Raw genomic sequence first — 26,916 nt, 5'->3', positions numbered from 1 at the left:
TCATCATGTGCTTTCCACTCTGGGCCTTCTCTGCCACCATGTGGAATATGTGTAGGAAACCCGTGAGCCATTCTGACAAATGTGCAGTCCCATGATAGACTTAACACCTCATGGGGCAACATTTGACCAGTAGGGGATGGGGGAAAGTGGACAAATAACGAATATCACCCACCCCAATTTATCTAGTAGCCAATTTTAAGGCACATTCTTGGAGGGTGTCCTGTGGGAACAAGTCCCAGTTGCCCACAATGGTGACCAAGTTGATGCACAAACTTTGGATTGGGTTTCCTTCGTTCCCTATTAACTCTTACCAGTCTCAAATGCTGTTCTTTGGGATTATTCCTCAAAATAAACTAATTGCCCCTAAGCCCCTGTCTAGGCTCTGCTACTTTAAAGAACCAGTCTACGACAGCATTTAAATTTCATTTACAAAAATACAATTTAGGCTGGGCATGGTGACTCATGCCTGTAATCTCAGCACTTTGGGAGGCCAAGGCAGGAGAACTGCTTGAGCCCAGGAGTTCGAGACTAGCCTGGGTAACATAGTGAGAACCTCACCTCCACAAAAAAATTAAAAAACGAGGTGGAGGATTGCTTGAGGCCAGGAGGCCAAGGCTGCAGTGAGCTGTGACTGCACCAATGCACTCCCGTCTGAGTGACAGAGACCCTGCCCCTCTCTCTCTCTCTACATATATATATGCGCATGCATATATATGCATATATATACACATATAATTGATATTCAATTATTTAAGAATATTATTAACCCTCTAAAGCAAGTGATCTTCTAGGAGTCTAGACAAGGCTAACAGAATACTGGGCTTTTCCTGTCTAATTCTACCCTAAATTTTCTTTTAATATTTGACTTTTTTTTTTTTTTGAAGTAGGTGATATCTAATGTCCAGAGGCACTTTTCTCAAAGGTGTATGGTGGCATTTACTCCTTTAAATTCATAACCACAAACTTTAAGTGGGCCTTTAATGCTGCAGGCAATCTATGTGTCCCTCTTCTATTAATCTCCCAATTTCCTGATGGACTATTTCTCATCTTTTCTCTCTCTTAAACCCTCAAACCACCTTCCCCATCCTCACTCTCAGCTGCTTCCTATTCCACTGAGAAAACAGGCATCAGAAGAGAACTCACACACACTCTCACCATATCTACTCCCCCTATACTCTCTGCTTTCTCTATGGGCACCATAGTGAACCACAGATGTCCCCACACATGATCTGCATCCCATCCTTCGTTGCCCTACTTGAGGATAACACCCCAGACATTCTTTTCTTTCCCTTATATCATCAACTTTTGCTCTCTGATGGACAGCTCTCATTAGCACACAAGAATATCCTTAATACTATCTTTTTTAAAAATGAAGACAATACAAGTTCTCTTGATCCTCACCTTGATCCTCTTCTCTTCTCTATCTCTACTCATGCTCTTGGTGATCTCATTCAGTCTGTGGCTTTAGACCATCTCTATGCTTTTGAATTTGAGACCTTTTTCTCCTCACCTCCAGTCTCATATCCAACTGCTTACTCTGTGTATTCATTTTATATTCCTGTGGTAACAAATTATGACAGACTTAATGGCTGAAAACAACACAAATGTATTATCTTATTGCTCTGCAGGTCAGATATCCATCTCCCTGGGTAGAAATCAAGGGGTTTGCAGGGTTGTGTTCCCTTCTTGAGGTTATAGGGGAGAATTTGTTTCCTTGCCATTTCCACCTTCTAGCAGCCGGCCACTTTCCTTGGCCAGTGGCCCCATTCCCCCATCTTCAAATCCAGCAACGTTGCATCTCTCTGGCCATTCTCCCATAGTCACCTTGGCCTTTGACCACCATGGGAAAGACTCTACTTCTAAGGACTTGTGTGACTAGGTTGGGCCCACCAGATAATCCAGGATCATCTCTCCATCTCAAAGTTGTTAACTTAAGCATCACAATCACAATGCCCCTCTGGCTACCAAAAGTGACATATTCACAGGTTCTGGGGATTAGGCTATGAACATCTTTATGGGTCATTATTCTGCCTACTACACTCTGCATCTTCAACTGGATGTTTAACAGACATGGCACACTCAGTATGTCCAAGCTGACCTCCAATTCTCCCTCCACCACAGATCTCTCCACCCAAAGTTTTCTGCATCTTGGTTGATAACAACTCCATTTTTCTAGCTATTCAGGCCTGAACCCAAGGAATCATCCTTAACTCCTCTCCCTCTTACATCCCGAATCTAAGTCACAAAGAAATGGACTTTGTCTTTAACACATATCTAGAATCTGATCACTTCTCACCATCTCCACTACTGCTGGTCTGAGTCATCACGTATTAGGATTCTTGCTATCACTTCCTAACTGGTCTCCCTGCTTCTCCCCTTCCTCTTTACAGTCTACTAGAGTCTATTTTCTGAGCAGCCTTCAGCCAGTTTAAGCATGATCTTTTTAAAAATTATGTCAAATAATATTGCTTCTCTGATCAAAATGCTGCAGTGACTCCCTGGCTCACTCGGAACAAAAGCCAAAGCCCTTCATGGTCTCCACCCTCCACCCAGGGTGGAGGGCCTATCTGACCCTATCTCCTACTCATCTCCCTGCTCTCTCCCCTCCAGCTACCCCTCACCACCCCTCAAACACTCAGGTGTACCTCCCCTTAGGACTTGGCTCTCGCTATTCTTTCTGTCTAGAACACATTCTTACTCCACTATCAGCTTAATGTCCCACCCCACCCCATCCCTTTTAGTTTTCTATTGCTGCCATGACAAATTATCACTAATAAAGTAGCTTAAAGACAATACCCACTTAGCATCCCACAGTTGTGTAGGTTAGAAGTCTAGGTACAATTTGGCTCAGCTGGGTCCTCTGCTTAGTCTCACAAGACCAGAATCAAAGTGCCAGCAGGGATGTATTCCTTTTGGAGGCTCTAGCGATGGATCTCCTTCCAAGCTCCTTTGGGTCTTTGGTGGGATTCAGTTTCTTGCAGCTGCAGGACTGATGCCCCATTTCCCTGGAGGCCATTCTTTGCTCTTCAAGGCTACATGCCTTCCTTCTTGCGTTTGCCATGCACCCTCAGCATGGGTGGGTGGAGTCTCACATTTCGGATCACTCCAACTGCTGCCACATCTCTCCAACTCTAGCCAGTATAATTTCTCGACTTTCAAGGGCTCATTGATTAGATTGGGCCACCCAGATAATCCAGGTTAACCTCTATATTTTAATAGTTGTAACCATAATTAGAGCTGGAAAGTCCCCTTTGCCATGTAATTTAACCTAAATATTTACAGGTCTCAAGGATTAAGGTATGGACTTTTAGGGGTCACTCTGTCTACCACATCTCCTTTCCTGACCATGGTATTTATACCACAACCCAGCTCCCTACTTTCTACCCACTTTTGATTTCTCCTTTCTCTGCTCTATTTTTTAAGTTTTTCCACCACTGCTCTTACCACTTTATAACAAACCATACAATAAATATTTACTATGCCTGTTTCATTGTCTGTCTTCTCCTGATAGAAAACAGACTCCATTAGGTCAAGAATCATTGTTTTGATTACTGATATTCCAAAGACTATCTGGTAGGCACTCAATAGGTATTTCTTGAATAAATAAATGAACTTACCCTTCCATAGAGTTATTTTTACTTTCAACAGTTTGAACATGCTAATTAGAATAAAGATTCTTAACTGACGATGAGGAAGATGGATAAATATCAAAAAATTGCTTTCTTAATATTTTCCCATGGCTGTGGTCAATAGCATCTGACTAGCTTAGTTCTTATTAATGAAGACTCATAGCAATGTATTTAATTATTGTTTTTATGAAAATAAGAACACTTAATTTTTATACTATTATCCAGGTATACAAGCAAAACAAATTGAGTTGTTGAGTTAATCTTGTCTCAAATGTATAGAAAAATAAACTAAAATAGTCATAAATACTTTTTAAAAAAAATTCTACAAATGCCTCTGGGATGGAAAACTGAACCATTTTTGTTTAAGGAAGTACTACCAGAAATGAGTGAGACTTGCTCAAGTTTAAGACCACTAATTGCCTTCAGCAAGTTTAAGGCTGGAAAGAGGATGACAAAACTATAAAGAAAAAAAAGAATTTTGGAGCCAAAAGCACTTTAGAAATAAAATTCACACTTTATAGAGGAGGAACCTGAGGCTCAGAGAGGGTAGGTAACTTGTCTAATCTCACAGCTCACCAATGATGTGATACTTTGGATAAAGATTATTACAGGAGAGAGTGAAAATTAAACTTCTGTTATTCCTTTAAGCATTTACAATATTCACTTAATAAGCTGATTCTCTACTTCAAAGGGCTGGAACCAACACGAATGCTCACAGACAGTGAGACTTTGCCTACCAGCCTTGTTCTTGTCCCAACTAGGTCAAAATGTCTCATTTTGGGTGGAGTGTTCTGGACAGAGGCAATCCCAAAGAAGTATGGCCAAAGATCTTGCAATCAGAGTGATTCCCAGAGGGCTACATATGACATCACTGTACTGAGGACAAGCTTATGATAACACACACTGAGAAACCAGAAAGCTTATGGGGTAAAACACAATGGTGTCTGACTAGATTATCTATATGTTAGTACGAAAAAGTGTAGTACTGCCTTCTTATCTGGGGTTTGCTTTCTGTGGTCTCAGTTACCCATGGTCAACCTCAGTCCAAAAATATTAAATGGAAAGTTCCAGAAATAAACAATTCACAAGTTTTAAATTGTGTGCCATCTGAGTAGTGTGATGATATCTCATGCGGTCCCTCTCTGTCATGAATCATCCCTTTGTCCAGCGTAGCAACGCTGTCTGTGCCACCATTCTTAGTCACTTAGTAGCCATCTCAGTTATCAGATTGACTGTCACAGCATCACAGTGCTTGTGTTCAACTAACCCTTATTTTACTTAATGGCCCCAAAGCATAAGAGTAGTGATGCCGGCATATTGTTATACCAGTTCTATTTTATTAGTTGTTGTTGTTAATCTTTTACTGTGCCTAATTTGTAAATTAAACTTTATCATATGTATGCATACACAGGAATAATATATAGCATATATGGGCTTCAGTACTATCCACGGTATCAGGCATCCACTAGGAGCCTTGGAATGTGTTCCCTGTAGATCAGAGAGAACGACTGTAACTGTCAGCATAAGGATTTTGACAAAACCTGTAAGTACTTATAGATCTGGACTCGTTGCCAGCAGAAAGGCAAAAATGAAGTGAAGCATATTTTAAGGGAAGAATAAATAAGATATATTTTGAATAGGGTTCTCACACAAACACAAAAGACAGCAGGAACTGATGTGAAATAGTTTCTAAATTTACCACATCACAACCTTCTGCTTTTTGAATACCTACAACAGGAATGAAAACCAGCACAATAATCCAGATCTATATTTAAAGCAACAGCTCGTTTGTGTGGTATTTAAGACAGTATTTCATTCACTTTTAAGCACTTAGCATTAAGGGGAAAAAATCAAGAAATTGGTTTATTTAGGCAACATCCAGAGAGTGATTCAATGGGAGAGCATCAGTGTTACACAGAAGGAGAAAATAAGTCTATTTCTGGAGCCACCAATCAACTTTCCTCACCATGGTTACAGGCTGTGTTTCATAACTTTCCAGAATCACAGATGATTCAAAATGACCTTGGTAATAATTTAGACCAAATCTCATGTTTTATACATGGGGGAAACTAAAGCTTAGAGAGGTGGGGCAGATTGTCTGACACCACAGACCTTTAGTGACACATCACAACCAGAACTCAAGTCTCCTCACTCCTAAGGAAAACTGTGAAATCACTTACTGCTGTAGTCTGAATGTCTGAATTCCCCCAAAATTTGTATGTTGAAATCTTAACCCCCAAGGTGATGGAATTAAGAGGTCAGACCTTTGGAAAGTGACTGGATCATGAGAACATGATTGGGGTTAGTGCCCTTATAAAAGAGATGTCAGAGAGCCTGCGACTCCCTTCCACCATGTGAGGTCACAGGGATCAGCTGCCATCTGGAAACCAGGAAGTAGGTCCTCACCAGAGACCAATCTTCCCATACCTTGATGTTGGGTTTTCCAGCCTTAAAAACAGTGAGAAATAAATTTCTATTGTATATAAACCACACAGTTTGTGGTGCTTTGTTGTAGCAGCACAAACAGACTAAGATACTAACCTCAGGAAAAAAGGTACACTTTAATTTCTGTCTGGCTTTTATTGATTTGTAAACTATTTGAAATTGTTTCAGCAGTTAAAATCTCTATGTGTTCCACATGGTTGAGGAAAACCTTTCAAAACTACATTTTTATACTCATAACTTCAGTGCAACTTGAAAATATAGATGTGTTCAATATGAAAATATTAATGTGCTCAATGCTGACTCAGATGCTTCTTAGGATTGTAACTGTTTCCTACTAGGCAAGAAGGCCTAAGTGAAAAAGAACAGATAAACTCCATGCACTGTGCAGGGCTCTATGAAGTGTGTTATCCTAGATATTTAATATTTATGTATATTCTTTGGTCTTTTTAACTTTCTTCCATTTTCATGTACATATGTATGTACATATGGAAAGATCTTATTAACTTGGATATTTGGTAAGGGTATATCAGAATAGAAATTAAAGCAATACAGTTTTTATGTCATATTTTACTAAGTAGAATTCATCTTGAACCTCAAACAGCAGGTGTAGATTCTCAATACTTTACAGAGAAATCTTATATTCATTTATCTAGCATATATTATTATGTGTGTCTACTGTGTGCCAGGCACCATGTTATAAACTGGGATTTCAAAACATCACCTCCCTGCCTTCGCTGAGTGCACTGTCTAGCGGAGATGGGTATGAACAGATACCTTTCATGGCATGGAAAAATGGGGATAAAACGGAGGGAGATGACCAAGAATCATGAGGGTCAAGAGAGGATGTCTGGAAAAAGGAGAAAATTATCAATCAGGGTCATAAAAGAAGATTTTGCCAGGCAAGGAAGAGAAGGAATGTGTTTCAGATGGAGGCCATAGCAATTATGCAGAAGCAGAGATGAGAAGTGGAATGTCTTAGTCAGGCCCTGGCAGAATGCAAGACTCCACCTTCTTCACACCTGTATTCCTGCAGCCACATGCTAGCTAACCTCATTTTAAATCCATAATCACCTATCTCAGTAGACCTTAAATGCTGCCTAGCAATCAAACTTCATTTCCCTAGTGCAATACTCTCCCTTTCTCCCAAACCACTCTGTATGCCTCTTTACCTTTCTCTTCAAGCCTCCAATATTTCTTTCCTGATCCTTCATCTCAGCTAAGAAATGAATAAACTGCTCTCTAGGGAAATGACAAGTGATAAGGGTGGAAAAAAGCTTGGGCAGGTCAGCAGGATCCAAATGACACTCTGTAGATTTGGACTTTTTTTCTCAGACAAGGAGGTGCCAAAGACCTACTACCTCCACAAGAGAGGACTCTGGCAGAAGATTCCTAAGGGGCAAGAAGGGAGGTAGCGAGGGTCAGTGAGGAAATGAACGTGAATGAGAATCCAAATGAAGGCAGTGGCCATGAAGTAGACAAGATAACATTAAGGAAATAAAATCAAAGTCTACTTTATAATGAAATAGTGGGTACATAAGGGAGAAGATTGCAATTTCTTAGCAGGAAAATTATATTTAATTTTAATCCACTGGTTTTAAAGTTTGTTTCTAAGAAATTGCAATTAGCATAATTTTAATATAAATAAAATTGTATTTTCTGCTTCTAGGGTCTTTCTTGTAATAATAATAAAACAATTAACATTTGAACTGACCTAAAGGCCTATGATTTATAGCCAATAGAATCATTCATCTGCCCTTAGCATTGAAAGATCTTAGGAATAACAACAGTTCTTTCATCAAGATGTTAAGTCACTCAGTTTTTAGGACAAGTAACTGTATATAAAATACTCTAATATTTTCTAAATAATTGGCAAAGGAAAAATAAATACTAGAATTCTGGCTACACAGAACTTTTTCAGGTACATATGTTTATAGGTAAACATATACATACAGATAGTAAGAAGTAAATATATAGACTTCTCTGAAGAAAACATGAAGCATTGAAGTTGTGTATATAACATACTTTCCCCAGGATCTCTTACTGAAAGGATGTAGAAAACAGAAGGACTCTGTGAATCAAGAGATACCAACTTTGCATTCATTTATCACTTCAAATCTCCTTCCTATATCAAGTGATAGCTGCAGGGTTTTTTAACGAAAAGACGATTTTTTTCTTCTTAGGTGTGCTTCTCTGATAGCAACCTCTACTTCACCTCTGGGAATCTAGTAGTGAAGAGGAATCCCTCCTCTACGGACTGTATCTACAAAGCAGGTGCATTCACATCATAAAAGCTCAGTAAGGTGCCTGTCAGATCACTACAAAATCTGCACATGAAGATCTTTATCTATCACAGCAAAAGTGTGCAGAACTTGTAACAGTGGTTCCCAAACCGATTTGCACATTAGTGTCGAATCTTATATATCTATCTTATATATGTATATATCATGCCTTGGCCCCATCCTAGACCAGTTAAATCAGAATCACTACAGATAGGTCCCAGATACCAGTATTTTTTAAAAGTCCCCAGATAATTCTAATATGAAACCAGGGTTGAGAACCACTAGCCAGAAGCTTCTCTAATGTGGTCTGCAGACCAGCTGCATCTCCTGGGAGACTTAGAAATGCAGCATCTCAGACCCCACCTGAGACTAACTGAACCAGAATCTGCAATGTAATGCCATTCCCAGTAATTCTGTGCACATTCAAGTATGAGAATCACTGGCCTAGCGATTCTCACTGGTCTTGCATTGAGTGGGCAAGTTCTAAATAATACTCATTACATGAAGTAAACCCTCACCTTGAAGATCACACTTTGATCCAGCAGTATAAATGTATATAAATGTAAAGCAGTCCCCCAGAAACCATCTGGGACAGCTCCCTATACATGGAAAGAATGTTAGAGGCAAGTCCTATCAATATATGGAGCAGGGCATTGGCTTGATGTGAAAGTTACTAGTACATCCCTAGTTGAATCTAGGGAGGCAGGGAATGGAACTGGTGAAAGGTACAAAAGAAACTTTGTAACTTGACATTTTAAACATTTTAATTTGTTATATATATATTTATACATGTAAATATATATATATATAATGTTTTTCCCTGAGGTCTAAAATATTTATTTCATCTACACAATAAACATTTCTTTTAGATATACAAAATTTCTTTCATTGAAAGTTCAACGCAACAAGACTTCTAACCTTGTGAAATCATGCAGTTTTTATATTCCTTCATCTCTTGCTTGCTAATCACCCTTCTAAGAATTCTCGCCATAGACAACTAGTGAGCTATGAAAACTGCTGGTGATCCCAGTTGCAACCTGGCAATGCTGCTAACTGGTGAATGAATGCCTGGTGGACCACGGCTGTGAGAGTCGGAGCAAAATCCAGGTGCGATCAAATAACTTGAGGGCAACCTGAGTGTACAGCTGATTTAGCCCAAGAGGTAACGTTAAAAGTAAAGAAATAACAAAATGGTTTTAAGTTAAAATTTGCTTGAACTTGAGCTCTAAAATTACTCCACAGGAAATTCAAGATAAGGTCATCAATGTAACTACTGTCTGCAAAACATAAAGAAATAAATATTGAAGCAGGGAGTGGCCAAGATGGCTGACTAGAAGCAGCTAGTGTGTGTGGCTCTCAAAGACAGGAATGAAAGAGGCAAATAAATACAGCACCTTCAACTGAAACATCCAGGTGCCTGCACTGGGACTAATCAAGGAAACAACCTGACCCACAGACAACAGAGAAAAGCAAGACAAAATGATGGCCCACCTGGGAGCCACACGGAGTCAAGGGAATCTGCCCTGCCCAGGGAAGCAGTGAGTGAATGTGTGACCTAAGGAAACCACGCTTGCCCCACCAATCTTTGCAACCCTCGGGTCAGGAGAACCCCTCATGAAACCACACCACTAGGGCCTTCAGTCCGACACACAGAAATACCTGTGTGTCCAGAACTATCTGGAGTCTTGGCAGAGCAGCCACTCAGGCACACACAGAAACCCAGCAGCTTTACATAATCCAGCTCCGGGTTTCCTGGCAAAAGTAACTACAACTTAGGCAAAGAGGCAGGTTAGACCTCCATACTTACCCCTAGGAAAGAGGCTGAATCCAGGGTGCTCAGCAGTGATGGTCAGCGGGCCCCACTTCCACAGCACCTCACAGGATGACACACTGGCTTGGAATTCCAGCCAGGCGGGACAACAGTGTTGCATAGAGCTGTGACACAGTTCCTAGGGAAAGGGGTGGCTGCCATTTTTGCTGTTCCAGCTTTGGGCTTTAGAGAGTCCAAACCCACGGGGGCAGAAGGGATCCCCCAGTGCAGCACAGCTGCTCTACCAAAACATGGCCAGACTGCTTCTTTAAGCGAATCTCCGACCTATTCCTCTTCACTGTGTGGGAGCTCCCAACCCAGGCCTCCAGCCACCCCCCACTGATGTTTTCTGGCTGACAGAAATTTGAAAACCTCCGGCAAAGAGCTCCCAGAAGGAGGGGTGGGCCGCCGTCTTTGCTGTCTGGGTGACTTAGCTGTCCCAGCCTCATGCTTGGAGAGCCCAAGCCAACTAGGGGCAGAGGCGGTGCCCCAGCACAGTACAGCCATTCTAAAAAATTTGGCCAAACTGCTTCTGTAAGCAGGTCCCATATCTTGTTCCTCCTGACTGGGTGAGATCTCACAACTGGGGTTTCCAGGTACCTCCTACCTCTGTGTTCAGGCTGGCAACAGGTCCATACCTCCCTGGGATGGGGCTCCCACAGGAAGGGGTACACTGCCATCTTTGTTGCTTTGCAGCCTTCACTGGTGATACCTCCAGGTACTGAAAAGTCCAAGGCTACTAGGGACTGGAGCAGACCCCTAGCAAACCACAGCAGCACTACAGAAAAGTAGCCAGATTTAAAAAAGAAAAAAACAAAACAAAACAAAGGTCAGCAACCTCAAAAACTGAAGGTAGATAAGCCCACAAAGACGAGAAAGAATCAACACAAGAACACTGAAAACTCAAAAAGCCAGAGTGTCCTCTTTCCTCCAAATGACTGTATCACCTCTCCAGCAAGGGTTCAGAACTGGGCTGAGGACAACATGGCTGAAATGACAGAAGTAGAATTCAGAATACAGATAAAAGCAAACTGTCTGAGCTAAAGGAGTACATTAAAACCCAAGCAAAGAATCTAAAAATCATGCTAAAATATTGCAGGAGCTGACAGACACAACAGCCAGTAAAGAGTACTGTAACCAACCTGACAGAGATGAAAAACACACTATAAGAATTTCATAATGGATTCACAAGTATTAATACCAGAATAGACCAGGTAGAGGAATCTCAGAGCTTAAAGACTGTGTTTCTGAAATAAGACAGATGGAGAAGAATAGAGAAAAAAAGAATGAAAAGGAATGAACAAAACCTCCAAGAAATATGGAATTATGTAAAGAGACTGAATCTACCACTGAATGGTGTACCTGAAAGAGATGGGGAGAATGGAACCAATTTGGAAAACATAGTTTAGGATATCATCCATGAGAATGTTCCCAACCTAGCTAGACAGGCCAACCTTCAAATTTAGGAAATGCAGGGAATCCCAGTAAGATACTCCATAAGAAGGACATCCCCAAGACACATAATCATCAGATTCTCCAAGGTCAAAATGAAAGAAAACATGTTAAAGGCCGCGAGAAAGAAAGGCCAGGTCACTTTCAAAGGGAAGACAATCAGATTAATAAAGGACCTATCAGCAGAAATCCCACAAGCCAGAAGAGATTGGGGGCCAATATTCAACATTCTCAAAGAAAAGAAATTCCAACCCAGAATTTCACATCCAGTCAAACTAAGCTTTAAGTAAAGGAGAAATAGATTCTTTCAGACAAGCGAATGCTAAGGGAATTCATTACCACCAGACCTGCCTTACAAGACTCCTGATGGACACACTAAATATGGAAAAGAAAGACTGTTACCAGCCACTACAAAAATACACTGAAGTACACAGACCAGTGACACAATAAAGCAACCACATAAACATGTCTGCAAAATAATCAGCTAACATCATGATGACAGGATCAGATCCACACATATCAATACTAACCTTAAATGTAAATGGGCTAAGTGACCCAATTAAAAGACAGAATGGCAAGCTGGAAAAAGAGTCAAAATCCATTGATGTGCTGTATTCAAGAGACCTACTTCACACACAAAGACACATATAGTCTCAAAATAAAAGGATGGAGGAAAATCTATCAAGCAAGTGGAACGCAGAAAAAAAAAAGAAAAAAAAAAGGAAAGGTTGCAATCCTAGTTTCTGCCAAGACAGACTTTAAACCAACAAAGATTACAAAAGACAAAGGGTATTACATAATGGTAAAGGGTTTGAGTCAACAAGATCTAACTATCCTAATATGTATGTACCCAACACAGGAGCATCCAGATTCATAAAGCAAGTTCTTAGAGACCCCCAAAGAAACTTAAGACTCCCACACAATAATAGTGGGAGATTTTAACACCCCACTGACAATGTTAGACAGATCATTGAGACAGAAAATTAACAAAGATATTCAGGACCTGAACTCAGCACTGGATCAAATATATATGCAACACTGGATCACAGAATATACATTCTTCTCATTGCCACAAAGCATGTACTCTTAAAATTGATCATATAATTGGAAGTAAAACACTCTTCAGCAAAAGCAAAAGAACTGAAATAGTAACAGTCTCTTGGACCACACAGCACAATCAAATTAGAACTCAAGACTAAGAAATTCACTCAAAACCATACAATTGTATGGAAATTGAATAACCTGTTCCTGAATGAGTTTGGAGTAAATAATGAAATTAAGGCAGAAATCAAGAAGTTATTTGAAACTAATGACAGCAAAGATACAACGTACCAGAGTCTCAAATAATGAAATTAAGGCAGAAATCAAGTTCTTTGAAACTAATGAAAGCAAAGATACAATGTAACAGAGTCTCCAGGACACTGCTAAGGCAGTGTTAAGAGGGAAATTTATAGCACTAAATGCCCATATCAAAAAGGTAGAAAGATCTCAAGTTAACAACTTAACATCACAAGTAAAAGAACTGAAGAACCAAGAGCAAACAAATCCCAAAGCTAGCAGAAGACAAGAAATAACAAAAATCAGAGCTGAACTGAAGGAGACTGTGACATGAAAAACCATTGAAATGATCAATGAATCCAGGAGCTTGCTTTTGAAAAAAATAATAAAATATATAGACAACTAGCTAAACTAATAAGAAAAGAGAAGATTCAAACACACACAATCAGATATAAGGGGAGCATTACCGCTGACGTCACAGAAATACAAACAACCATCAGAGACTATTATAAACACATCATTCCTTATAAACTAGAAAATCTAGAAGAAATGGACAAATTCCTGGACACATACAACCTCTGAATACTGAACTAGGAAGAAACTGAATCCCTGAGCAAACCAATAACGAGTTCTGAAATTGTACAAAGAAGAGCTGTGACCATCCCTACGAGAACTATTCCAAAAAATTGAAAAGGTCAAACAAACACAGTCAGAAATGATAAGGAGGACATTACCACTGACCTCACAGAAATATAAACAACCATCAGAGAATATTATAAACACCTCTATGCTTATAAACCAGAAAATCTTGAAGAAACTGATAAATTCCTGGACACATAGACCCTCCAAAGACTGAACTAGGAAGAAACTGAATCCCTGAACAGACCAATAATGAGTTCTGAAATTGTACAAAGAATAGCTGCTACCATTCCTACTGGAAATATTCCAAAAAACTGAAAAGGAGGGACTTCTCCCTAATTCATTCTATGAGGCCAGCATCATTCTGCTACCAAAACCCAGCAGAAAAACAACAGAAAAGGAATTCAGACCAATATCCTTCATGAACATTGACACAAAAATCCTCAACAAAATATTGGCAAACCAAATCCAGCAGCACATCAAAAAGCTTATCTATCACCATCAAGTGGGCTTCATCCCCGGGATGCAAGGTTGGTTCAACATACACAAATCAATAAGTGTGATTCATCACATAAACAGAACTAAACACAAACTAAAGACAAAAACCACGATTATCTCAATAGATGCAGAAAAAGCTTTCAATAAAATTCGACATCCATTCATATTTAAAACTCTCAATAAACCAGGTATTAAAGGAACATACCTCAAAATAATAAAAGCCATATATGACAAACCCACAGCCAACATCATACGGAATGAGCAAAAGATGAAAGCATTCCCCTTGAAAACCAGCACAAGACAAGGATGCTGTCTTGCTACTCCTATTCAACATGGTATTCAAAGTTCTGGCGTGGTGGCTCACGCCTGTAATCCCAGCACTTTGGGAGGCCAAGGTGGGCGTATCATGAGGTCAGGAGATCAAGACCATCCTGGCTAACATGGATAAACCCCGTCTCTACTAAAAATACAAAAAGTTGGTCAGGCGTGGTGGTGGGCACCTGTAGTCCCAGCTACTTGGGAGGCTGAAGCAGGAGAATGGCATGAACCTGGGAGGTGGAGCTTGCAGTGAGCCAAGATTGTGCCACTGCACTCCAGCCTGGGTGACAGAGTGAGACTCTGTCTCAAAAAACAAAAATACAAAATAAAGAATAAAATAAAACAAATCTGGCCAGGGCAATTAGGCAAAAGAAAGAAATAAAATGCCTTCAAATAGGAAAAGAGGAAGTCAAACTACCCTTGTTTTTAGATGATAGGCTGCTATATCTAGAAAATTCCACTGTTTCAGCCCCAAAGCTTCTCAAACTGACAAATAACTTCAGCAAATCTCAGAATACAAAATCAATATGCAAAAATCACTAGCCTAAAATCAAATTCCTATATACCAACAAAGGTCAGGCCAAGAGCCAAATCACAAATGAACTCCCATGCACAACTGCCACAAAAATAATAAAATAGCTAACAATACAGCTAACTAGGGAGGTAAAAGATCTCTACAAGGAGAACTACAAACCACTGCTCAAAAAAATCAGAGATGATACAAACTGAAAAACATTCCATGGTCATAGATAGGAAGAATCAATATTGTAAAAATGGCCATACTGCCCAAAGCAATTTATAGATTCAAGGCTATTCCCATTAAACTACCATTGACATTCTTCACAGAACTAGAAGAAACTATTTTAAAATTCATATGGAACCAAAGAAGAGCCTGAAAGCAAGGCAATCCTAAGCAAAAAGAACAAAGCAGGAGGCATCATGCTACCCAACTTCAAACTATACTACAGGGCTATGGTAACCAAAACAGCATGGTACTGGTATAAGAACAGACACATAGACCAATGGAACATAACAGAGAACACAGAAATAAGACTACACACCTACAACTATCCAATCTTTGACAAACCTGACAAAAATAAGCAATAGGGAAAGGATTCCCTATTCAATAAATGGTGCTGTGATAACTGGCTAACCATATGCAGAAGATTGAAACTGGACCCCTTCCTTACACCATATACAAAAAATAACTCAAGATGGATTAAAGACTTAAATGTAAAACAAAAAACTACAAAAACCCTGGAAGACAACCTATCATTCAGGGCATAGACATGGGCAAAGATTTCATAATGAAGACACCAAAAGTAACTGCAACAAAAGCAAAAGTTGACAAGTGGGATCTAATTAAAGAGCATCTGTAGAGCAAAAGAAACTACCAGCAGAATAAACAGACAACCTACAGAATGGGAGAAAAATTTTGCAAACTTTGCATCTGACAAAGGTCTAATATCCAGCACCTATAACGAACTTAAACAAATTTATGAGAAACAAATGCTCCATTAAAAAGTGGGCAAAGCACATGAACAAATTTCAAAACAAGACATACATGCTGCCAATAATGTAATGAAAAAAAGCTCAACATCACTGATCATTAGAGAAATGCAAATCAAAAACACAATGTGATACCATCTCATACCAGTCAGAATGGCTATTAAAAAGTAAAAAAAATAATAGGTGCTGGTGAGGTTGTGGAGAAAAAGAAACATTATATAGTGTTGGTAGGGGTGTAAATTATTTCAGCCACCATGGAAAACAGTGTGGCAATTCCTCAAAGACCTAAAGATAGAAATATCATTCAACCCAGCAATCCCATTACTGGGTATATACCCAAAGGAATATAAATAGTTCTACAAAAAAGACACATGCATGCATATGTTATCGCAGCACTATTCACAATAACAAAGACATGGAATCAAACTACATGCCCATCAATGATAGACTGGATAAACAAAATGTGGCACATACACACCATGGAATACTATGCAGTCATAAAAAAGAACAAGATCATGTCCTTTGCAAGGACATGGTTGGAGCTGGAGATCCTTATCCTTAGCAAACTAACATGGGAACAGAATACCAAATGCCACATGTTGTCACTTATAAGTGGGAGCTAAATGATGAGAATATATGGACACACCGAGGGAAACACCACACACTGGGGCCTTTTGGAGGGTGAAGGGTAGAAGGGGAGAGAGGATCAAGAAAAACAACTAATGGGTACTAGGCTTAATTCCTGGATGGTGAAATATAATCTGTACAACAAACCCCATGACACAAGTTTCCTGATGCAACAAACCTGCACTTGTACCCCGAAGTTAAAATAAAATTTTAAAGACTAAATTTTTTTTAAAAAAAGAAACAAATATTGGCTCTCTGACAGCCACTCTCATTATTCATGGGCAATCTAACTCACCTCTCCCATGTCTCTCCCTTGCTTTCCTCCTATTCCTCTGACTTAAAAGAGACCACACTAGTTCAGATCTGAGGACAGAGAGGACCTGACTTGAAACTGAAGTAGTGGCCGGGCGCGGTGGCTCAAGCCTGTAATCCCAGCACTTTGGGAGGCCGAGACGGGCGGATCACAAGGTCAGGAGATCGAGACCAGCCTGGCTAATACGGTGAAACCCCGTCTCTACTAAAAAATACAAAAAACTAGCCGGGTGAGGTGGCGGGCGCCTGTAGTCCCAGCTACTCGGGAGGCTGAGGCAGGAGAATGGCGTAGACCCAGGAGGCGGAGCTTGCAGTGAGCTGAGATGCGGCCACTGCACTCCAGCCTGGGCGACAGAGCGAGACTCCGTCTCAAAAAAAAAAAAAAAAAAAAAAAAAAGAAACTGAAGTAGTGAGAGGACAGGATGGGAAGAATACAAAAGATGTTTAGGAAGCAAGCAAAGACGCTTAATCTACCTGGGCTAGATGAATTAGCCCTAGCTCTTTATCAGAAGCAGCTAGCAAGCTTTTAAAAATTACTAATTCCCTAGGGCTTACCCAAAGCCAAGTAAGTCAGAATCTTGAGATAGGAGAGTCATTTGAATTTTCTCAAAGCTCCCCCAAAAGATGCTGAGACAGAGTGAGTGCTGAAATCACAGTTGGGTATGAATCTAACTTCCAAATAATAATGCTTCACATATTAGTTGGTGCAAAAGTAATTGCAGTTTTTGCCATTGAAAGGAATGGCTCTGGACACAAGTAAATCATTTTCCAAACTACTTATTACTATTACTTTTTTTTTTTTACTATTTTTAATCAAAGTAACCCATGAAAATTATTTTTAAACTCAAAGTATACTACTAGGTTTAACATGAGAAACAGCAAGCCAGGTACAGGGGCTCACACCTGTAATCCCAGTACTTTGGGAGGTCGAGGTGGGATGACTGCCTGGCCCAGAGGTTTGAGACCAGCCTGGACAACATGGTGAAACCCTGTCTCTACAAAAATTTAAAACACTAGCCGGGTGCGGTGGATTGCATCTGTGGTTCCAGCTACTTGGGAGGCTGAGGTGGGGGTATTGCTTGAGCCTGGGAAGTCAAGGCTGCTGTGAGCTGTAATCACATCACTGCACTCCAGCCTGGGCAACAGAGCAAGACCCTGTCTCAAAAAAAAAAAAAAAAAGAAAGAAAGAGAAACAGCAATACCCTGCCTCACCTCTCCAGTCACTCCCAAAGGCAAACTACTTAAAATTTTAGCTATTTCTTCTGATATTTAATTGCATATTCCTAAATGTTTAAACTGCTATCTTGATTTATTAATTTTAGACATTCATTGATATAATTATGGCTGTCCCATTGTACACTAACTTATTTTTTTCCCATCTCATGATACTGTATAGTTATGCCAATGTTTTTTTCCAGACTACCTTGCAGTCAGGTGTGGCCAGGGTCAACATTTTGTCTGTGTCTTTTGGTACAGCTACACCAATCATTATTAAAATACTTCCAAACTAGCTGGAAAATAGCTGCCAACCAAGCCTTTCCATTTACCAGCTTTTAAAAATCAATAATTCAACCCAAATGCTACTTCCTGGGGAACTAGAACCCCCTTCTGAAGAATATTTTACACTTGGCCAAATGTATCACATCATTTATCAGTTTTGTATTTGTTTTTGTTGAGTAATCCTTCCTCCTATTCTGATCTGGACTGGCTTCTCGATAGGCCTGCTGCACTAATATCATCTGAGGTTTCTCTTCACCGTCATCCCAGAATTTTCTTTTGTTTTTCTCCTGTGTTTGACTACCTGTTTCCAGAATTCCATATATTACTGTTTCTTGGTTTATACCCACATTTTTATAAAACATACCATCCATTAGCTTACTGTGAAATGATGCAGAGAATAAATTTTTGAGATCTTTCATGCCCTCAACATGTCTTTATTCTATCTCCCACTTGTCTGTCTTTGAAATTCTAGATTGAAAATCATGTCCCTCAGAATTCTGAAGGAATTCATTCATAGTCCTTAGATTCCAGTGTTGCCATTAAGAAATCTAGTGCCATTCGACCTCTAAATCTTTTTGCATGTGACCTCTTCTTTTTCTTTTCTTTCTTTCTTTCTTTTTTTTTTTTTTTAAGACATGGTCTCCCCCTGTTACCCAGGTTGGAGTGCAGTGGTGTGGTATGACCTCGGCTCACTGTAACCTTTGCCTCCCGGGCTTAGGTAATCCTTCTACCTCAGCTCCAAGCAGCTGAGACTACAGGCATGCACACCACGCCCAGCTAACTTTTTTGTATTTTTTGTAGAGACGGGGTTTTGCCATGTTGTCCACACTGGTCTTGAACTCCTAGACTCAAGAGATCCATTCACCTCAGCCTTCCAAAGTGCTAGGATTACAGGCATGATCCACCACACCCAGCTATGACCTGTTTGTCTTCAGGAATTTAAGACATTCTCATTTTCCTTAGTATTTTCAAATTTTACAATGATTTGTTTTGTAACCTGCATATCTTTTGTGGTCTTTTTTTCATTTATTCTACTGGCTAATCTACAAATGCATGTCTTCCTGTTCTGGGAAATTTTTGCATTACTTTTTTGGTAATTTTTTCTCCCTTACCTTTCCCTGTAATCTCTTTCTGGAACTCTTATTAGTATGATATTATACCTGCTGAACCAGTCCTCTAATTCTATTTTTCCTTTCCTATTTTCCATCTTTTTGCTTTTAATTTCTATTTTATATTCTGGTCCACCCAATGAAAGTTTTTGCCATTTAATTTTTAAAATCTAAGATTCATTATTCTCTGATTATTACTTTTTCACAGTCCCCATTTTTATTTTATAGAAATAATACATTCTCTCTTAACATATTAATTATACGTGTTACGGCCTTGATTATTTTCATTTCCTTTTCCTTGCATTTCTGCTTTCCCTGTGATTTTTTTGTTGTTGTTCATTTGTTTTGGGTTTTGCCTTTTTTACTGAAGGCCTTCTTCAAATGTCTCATATTCATTTACATTTAAGAACAAAGCATCAAAAAACTGACTGCAAGTTCCATGTTCACAGGGGTAGGCGGAAGAGGGAGGAGGGTTATAGGGTTGTTGAATGATGGGCTCACTGTAGAAAGAATGGGTGTTAAGCCATTTTTTTCACCGTTAGACCTCAAATGTCAGTTTCTGTAAGTCCTTGTAAGGCTGCTTATTTTACCCAGAGAAGAGTCCTCCAGTCCTGACTGAATTACCTATCCTAGGATAGGGCTTGGGGAAGAGTACGGAGTTTCACTGTTTAGTGAGCCGAATTTCATTAAATTCCTTTTTCAGTTGATCGTTTTACCTTTCTCCTCTTTTTTGTCTGGCATCCTAAATGCAGAACCTCTATTTTACTTTAATTTCTTCCGAAAAAACATGCCCCGTCTCTGTCAAAGACTTAATCTTGCTGTATGACATAGGAGAAGTGAAGTGAGGGTCTAGTTCCCTTACAGATTTTCCACCTATCCCTCATTTTCAGGCTTATGTCCCACTCCAAAGCCTCTAATTCCAGAAACTTGAACCAGAAACTTTCTGGAATTATAGGGGATATAGTGGCTGTTTCTTCCCAGCATCTCCTCTCAACCTCAGTTAAAGGCACTTAGGTATCAACTTCCTCCGTTATACTAAGGCAGTTGCCACAGGTCTATTTGCTTTTCATCTTCCAAAAATTTGCTGATACCTCTTCTCTACTGTTGCCTCTTCTCATATTTACCATGACTGTAATCGTGTTGCAGGAGAGACTGACAGTAAACACATGGGTTCCATCTACCAAGTTCTAATCTGAAGTCTCATTAACTAAATCTCAAAACCACAGAGACTGCCACCAAAGATGAATCCTTATCAATTTCTTTTAACAGCCATAATTTTTCTGTATTTTACAGACATGCCTGATTAGATACTTTCCCAATTATTTTAATATTTATTACTCTTTATTTTTTAATCATTAAAAATATTCAAGAGAATCCTTCTAGATGCCACAAGACTTGTAATCTATTTTTAATCTATTAATTCATTAACTTAGTCTTAAAGCATGATAGGATTTATTACAGTAGATTATAATCAAACAAATAAAAACACTTTTTTTTTTTTTGAGACAGTCTCATTCTGTTGCCTATGCTGCAGTACAGTGGCGTGATCTCAGCTCACTACGATGTCTACCTCCTGGGTTCAAGTGATTCTCATGTCTCAGCCTCCCCAGTAGCTGAGATACAGGCATGTACCACCACACCTGTCTAATTTATTTATTTTTAATAAAGACGGGGTTTCAACATGTTGGCCAGGCTGGTCTCCGCCTCCTGGCCTCAAGTGATCCATCCACCTCAGCTTCCCAAAGTGATGGGATTACAGGCATGAGCCACCATGCCCAGTCTAAAAATATAGATTTTTTTAATGCAGTGAAGGTTTTTCACTGAATCCTTCATGCCACTTCATATCTAACCCACAGTGGCCTAAGTTGAAAGGTATTTACCTTGATAACGATCAAGTATTTTTCCAAGACCTTTGCTGCCCAAAATAATCATCAACACTGGAGTCTTAGCTGTTTCACTTCTAAAGACAGGCAAAGGAAGGAAGATCAGAACTTTTAACAAATAATCAAGCATAAGGACTTTTCTCACATATGAGTATTACAATTTCTTTTACTTCCGTCCAAAGGACACAAATCTGAAGATGCTTAGTCTGAAGAATGTAATCTTTAAGGCTGAAAACCTAGCACTTGTCCTAAATACTAAATTCACAGTTTTAGAAATAAGAAATAAGTTACAAGATTAACTACAGAATAAAACATTAATATTACACTTTTGATCTTGTTCCACTTGAAAGAAGTGCATATTTTGGACTTGCCAAAACTTATAATTGCCTCCTGCTACGACCCATGACTTCCGTGGAAAACAAAAAAAGCCAACCATCTAGCAGAAGAATAAAAGATGCCCATGAGGAAAAACAAATTAAATTGGTCTGTTTCTTGAGCTGGGTGGTAGTTACATGGATGTTCACTTTTTAAAATTTATTAAACTGTGTATTTACATTTCAAAAATATTCTGTATATGTGTTATATTTTACAATACAAAAACTTTTTTTAAGGTTAAAGGAAATAAATTACGAAGGCAGAAATTTCATTTGTCATGAAACACCCTGCCTTAATCTCACTTGGCCAGAATTATTATACACTATGACAGAGATAACAAGAGAAAAGTTGTCATAATTTACTTTAAAGGCCTAAACCGGTCCCCCACCAAATTTCAATAGTAATCTTTGTCGTTTTATTCAACACACTTTAAAACTTAAGTTCTTGGCCGGGCGTGGTGGCTCACACCTGTAATATCAGCACTTTGGGAGGCCGAGGCGGGCAAATCACAAGGTCAGGAGATTGAGACCATCCTGGCTAACAGGGTGAAACTCCGTCTCTACAAAAAATACAAAAAATTAGCTGGGTGTGGTGGTGGGCGCCTATAGTCCCAGCTACTCGGGAGGCTGAGGCAGGAGAATGGCGTGAACCTGGAGGCGGAGCTTGAAGTGAGCGGAGATCGCACCACTGCACTCCAGCCTGGGCGACAGAGTGAGACTCCATCTCAAAAATAATAATAATAATAATAATAATAATAATAATAATAATTTAGCTCTTAAACATCACAGTGTGTGTTGCATCCCATATGGTAATAGTGATAACTTATATTTGCATAACACTACTTACTTGCAAAGAGTTTTCGCATTGAATACCTCGGAGATAGACCAGATATAATTTTTTCCTACACTACAGATGAGGAAACTTATGCACTTATTATTGATTAGCAACATCACAAATAGTGACAGAATCAGGATTAATTCCAACTTCCATACATCTAATGAAGGGTTCCTTTAACATTTTATGAGGAGAAAGAACTTTCTACTTTTCAAAGTTCTGAGTTTAAAAACAGGATCTCAAAGCTGGTAGTCCCTGTCATGGCATTTGTGAGTTTCCTGACATTCCCAGTGAGGAAAGAGAAATCCACTAAATATGGCTGTGAAAACAATAAACTAAGGACCTATGCGCAAATCTTTTTCAGTCATTTAATTCACTTCTAGTTGACATAACAATGTGTCTGCTGCCACAAAGGTTAGTTTAACTTGGGTGCAAACATAAAAGTTATGAGTATTCAATAACCTATGTTCAAGGGTAATCAACACCTTTTTGCCATTGAGGAAGTGTATAAAGGAGAGATATGACCCATCCATTCCTGGCTTCTCATCCAAAACCATACTATTCCCCATAGACGTGGAGTAATTTATTTGGTTGGTGTACGACAGTCATGTGTCTACTTCTCAGTATGGTAAGGAAGTGTTCTAAGATTTTGTTCAGTGGATACTTTAATTACTTCTTCTGCCCTAGAGGGTTTTTTTTTTTCTTTCTGAAGTAGAGTTTCATTCTGTGGCCCAGGCTGGAGTGCAGTGGCACAATCCCGGTTTACTACAATCTCCGCCTCCGAGGTTTAAACGATTCTTCTGCTTCACCCTCCGGAGTAGCTGAGATTACAGGCACATGCCACCACGCCCAGCTAATTTCTGTATTTTTAATAGGGTTTCATCATGTTTGCCAGGCTGGTTTCAAACTCCTGACCTCAAGTAATCTGCCTACCTCCACCTCCCAAAGTGCTGGGATTACAGGCGTAAGCTACCGTGCTCGGCCCTATAGGGCAATATTAAGTGAGATTCAGAGATCCCAGTTCTTTTGAGAGCTAGCTCTGCCACACATGTCTGTAATCCTGAGCAAATCACATATATCTAAGAATGTTTAAAGAATTTTAAAGCTTCCTTATCTTTAAAATAAAGGAAAGTACCTTATCTTTAAGGTACTTTCCATCTCTATGGACTAAATGATCAGAAAGGCTTTAGGAGGTATACTCCATAGTTTTAAAGACAGACTGACACTAATATAAAATCATGTTGATACTCTGGCCTCATAGTTCCTGAAGACCAATGATCTTCTACCTCCACTGGCCTGTGTCACTTAACATCCTCAAGCTCAGCCACACTTTGAATTTTTGTCATTACTTAGAACTGATCCCTCCACAATAACCCTGAAAGTTCTTCATGTCCTTCACCACTACCTTCAGATCCTCCCTCCACATTCCAATTTTTCCCTTTCCTTCACTGTTGCTGAATCAGCCATTACACACTCATATCCCTTGCTATTCTCCCAACCCATCGACACTCTAGTGTCACTTGCCTTCCTACTCAACCAAGGGCCCATATGGAGTTGGCAGTTTCAGTGATACTCACAGCATCTCTACTTCCAATTTTCTGAGCATTGCTGGAGAAAGTCATGAAATACAGGAGTGATTCATCCTATCACCAGGCTAAGGCCTTCCAGCAACTTGTCAAGCCCTCATCACCTTTGGCTCCCCACTGCGCAGACCCAAAGTTTTCCAAACCTTTTCAACTCCTCCACTTCAACTTTACGCTTCACTCCCCACTTACTTTTGGCAAATCAATAAAAAAGAATCAACCCATTTCAAATGCAGCCACCTCCCAGCCATCAACTTTCCTCCTCAGAACTCAAAATTTCCTTTTGCTTTCATCTAACTTCTTTCTTCCTCCATGCCACATCTGCATTTTGTATTCTTCTACATTCTATGGATTTGGACAAATGTATAATACCATGTATACACCGTTGTATCACAGAGTAGTTTCACTACCCTAAAAATCGTCTGTGCTCTGCCTGTTCATCCCTCCTCCAACCTAACCCCTGGCAACCACTGATCTTTTTACTGTCTCTATGGTTTTGCTTGCCCAGAATGTTGTGTACTTGGAATCATACAGTATGAAGCTTTTTCAGATTGGCTTCTTTGACTTAGGAATATGCATTTAAGCTTCCTCCATGTCTTTTCATGGCTTGATAGCTATTTATTTTTAGCACTAATATTCCATTACCTGGATGTACCACAGTTTGTCCTGAATGATATTGCTTCCAAGTTTTGGCAATTATGAAGAAAGCTACTATAAACATCAGTGTGCAGGTTTTTGTGTGGCCACAAGTTTTCAACTCCTTTGGGTAAATACCAAAGAACACAACTGCTAGATTGTGCAGTAAGAGTTTGTTTTGTTTTGTAAGAAACCACCAAGCTGTCTTCCAAAGTAGCTGTACTGTTTGACATTCCCACTAGTAATAAATGAGACTTCCTGTTGCTCCACATCCTTGTCAGCATTTGCTGTTGTCAGAGTTCTGAATTTTGGCCATTTCAATTGTGTACAGTGGTATATACCATTGTTGTTTTGATTTGCATTTTCCTGATGACATATGATGTACAGTATCTTTTCATATGCTTATTTGCCAACTGTGTATCTTCTGGTGAGGTGTCTGTTAAGGATCTTGGCCCATTTTTTAAATGGGTTGCATATTGCTCAGTTTTAAGAGTTCTTTGTATATTTTAGATAACAGACTTTTATTTGATATGTCTTTTGCAAATATTTTCTCCCAGGCTGTGGCTCATCTTTTTATTCTCTTGATAATGTCTTCTGCAGAGCAGAAATTTTTAAATTTTTATGAAGTCCAGCTTATCAATTCTTTCATGGCTGTGCCTATGATGTCATATCTAAAAAGACATCACCAAACCCAAGGTCATCCAGATTTTCTCCCATGTTATCTTCTAGGGGATTTACAGTTTTACTTTCAGGTCTGTGATCCATTTTGAATTAATTTTTGTAACAAGGGTGAAGTCTGTGTCTAGATTAACTTTTTTTGTTGTTTTTGTTTTGCATATAGATGTCCAGTTGTTTCAGCCCCATTTGCTGAAAAGACTATCTTTTCTCCACTGTATTACCTTTGCCCCTTTGTCAAAGATCACTTGACTGTATTTATTTGGGTCTATTTATGGGCTCTCTATTCTGTTCCATGATCCATTTGTTTAATTTTTTGCCAGTACTACTGTCTTGATTACTATAGGTTTATAGTAAGCCTTGAAGCTAGGTAGTGTCAGTCCTTCAACTTTATTCTTCTCCTTCAATATTGTGCGATTTTAGGTCTTTAGCCTCTGCATATAAACTTTAGAGTCAGTTTGTCAATATCTACAAAGTAACTTGCTGGGATTTTGATTGAGATTACATTAAATATATGAATACAGTTGAGAAGTCCTGACAATATTGAGTCTTTCTACCCATGAACATGGAATATATTTCCACTTACTTAATTCTTCCTTATCAAAATTTGATAGTTTTCCTCACATAGATTTTATACATATATTTTTAGATGTATATCTAAGTATTCCATTTTGTCTGAGGTGCTAAGGTAAATGGGATTGTTTTTAATTTTAAATTCCACTTGTTAATTCCTGGTATATAGAAAAGTGATGAACTTTCATATATTAGCCTTGTCTCTTACAACACTGCTGTAATTGCTTATTAGTTCCAGGAGGTTTTTTTTGTTGTTGTTGAGTCTTTCAGTTTTCTACATAAACAATCATGTCATCTTCAAACAAAGGTCTATTTCTCCCTTTCCAATCAGCCTATCGTTTATTTCTTTATTTTTTGCCATATTTTCCCACAAGCAACTTCTTTATGTGCATCATGATTAGGGTAATCAATTCAATTATTCAAAAATAGGCTCTCTATTAAGATTAAAAGTGGGCATTATTATCCACTTTTATCCTGTATCCTGTATCCAGATATTACACTGTAATTAAACTGGTGTGAACTGGCACTGCCCTGGGCAATTGCATGTATGGTTACCCTATCCTATCTCTCCTACTTGAGGAGAGCCTAGTGTATTAATTGCCCTCCTATGTCCTCCCCCAATCTGCATTCCTTTCCTCTCCACTTGCAACCACTCTACGCACAACACACAAATGTTCTCAAACCTTCCTTATGGTATTTTGTTTGTTTGTTTGTTTATTGTTTTTTGAGACGGAGTCTCTCACTGTCACCCAGGCTGGAGTCCAATGGTGCAATCTCGGCTCACTGCAACCTCAGCCTCCTGGGTTCACGTGATTCTCCTGCCTCAGCGTCCCTAGTAGCTGGGATTACAGGCGCACACCACCACATTTGGCTAAGTTTTCATATTTTTAGTACAGATGGGGTTTCACTATGTTGGCCAGACTGGTCTGGAACTCCTGACCTCATGATCTGC

General features: G+C 39.3%; 1 protein-coding gene across 4 annotated transcripts in view; it reads right to left on the bottom strand.

Moving 5' to 3' along the window:
* PCGF5 (polycomb group ring finger 5) overlaps nucleotides 1-26,916 on the bottom strand; it is a 132,302-nt gene that overhangs the window by 98,899 nt on the left and 6,487 nt on the right. The window contains exon 1 of one of the 4 annotated variants that reach the window (XM_050804884.1): nucleotides 1,402-2,679. The exons of the other annotated variants lie outside the window; for them this stretch is intronic. The gene's annotated coding sequence lies outside the window, so the exon portion shown is untranslated. Of the gene's footprint in view, nucleotides 1-1,401; nucleotides 2,680-26,916 lie in introns of those variants that run through there. 4 annotated transcript variants of the gene reach the window in all.

Source organism: Macaca thibetana, chromosome 9 (genome assembly GCF_024542745.1).
Source record: "Macaca thibetana thibetana isolate TM-01 chromosome 9, ASM2454274v1, whole genome shotgun sequence".
Lineage (NCBI taxonomy): Eukaryota > Metazoa > Chordata > Mammalia > Primates > Cercopithecidae > Macaca > Macaca thibetana.
Note: the sequence above shows the minus strand (reverse complement) of the source record. Positions and strands in the feature narration are given on the sequence as shown.